The sequence below is a fragment of the Stegastes partitus genome, unplaced genomic scaffold (assembly GCF_000690725.1).
Source record: "Stegastes partitus isolate 25-593 unplaced genomic scaffold, Stegastes_partitus-1.0.2 Scaffold356, whole genome shotgun sequence".
NCBI lineage: Eukaryota > Metazoa > Chordata > Actinopteri > Pomacentridae > Stegastes > Stegastes partitus.
Window position 1 is genome coordinate 118,347 of NW_007578087.1, and position 1,195 is coordinate 119,541.

Genomic DNA, 1,195 nt, shown 5'->3' on the forward strand with positions numbered 1-1,195 from the left:
ACAAAATGGAGAACCGAGCACGGCAGCCCCATGGCTGACCTGTTTACAACAAGCAGCCCTGCCTGCTGCTGGCCGCGCCGGGGAACTGCAGCTCTCTGGGTGGCGGTCATCACCAAGCCCCGGCATCAGTCTGGGGGTTTAAAATAATAAATAAAGATAAAATAAAAAAATATTAAGGACTGTTGACCCTGTGGCGTGAGGTTTTGAAAGTTACAGATATGGCCATAAGAACAAAAATATCCCCATTAAAGAAACTTCCATAAAATATTGTATATTGACACTATTTTCCACGTTCACTGAGATTTTATTTATTTATTTTTACCCCAACGTCAGTGCTGATCATAACTAGCAAATAGTCATTCCTTTTCAGGATTTTAACCATTTAAATGCCAGTTTGTCTAAATTACGTCACTGCTATTTTTATGAAAACAAAGTGAAAAATTTAATATTTTCCATATTATAAATTTATATTTTATAATCACAGTCTGAAATATGTCAGTGATTTGCAACGACACTGATTCTGATGCATTACGATTTTTGTGCACTGTCAGATTAAAAATAAACTCACAAACCTAAAGGTCAACAATATCCTTGTTAAGAAAACGTTCATAAAACATTCCATTCAAAGTATTTCCCACTTTCATTGAGCTACATTTTTTCATTAATATCAATCCTCATAAGCATCATATTTATTTATTAATTTTCAGGATTTAACCCATTAAATGCCACTTTGTTTACATGATGTCACTGTTGTTTTTGACTAGAATGTGAATGATTAGTAGCAACATTCATTTTGATGCATTATTGTTTTTGTGCACTGTCACATATCAAAACAAAACCATCAACAACTCACTCTTAGGACCTTAAGTGTAAAAATTTCCTTTTTAAAAATATATTTATTTATTTTTAAAATCCATACAAATATTATATAGTAATATTGTTTTAAAATTTTGCTGAGATAAATTTTGTAACCAACATCAGTGCTGATCATAACTACCAAATATGCATTCCTTTCAGAATTTTAACCCTTAAAATGCCAGTTTGTTTACACGATGTCACTGTTGTCTTTCTGGAAAAAATACAACAAAAAAGTGAACCATTTTCCACATAAGTGGTATGTGGATTTATTCTAACACTAGAAGCTGGGATATGTCAGTGATTAGCAACAACATTAAGTCCAATGCATCATTATTCT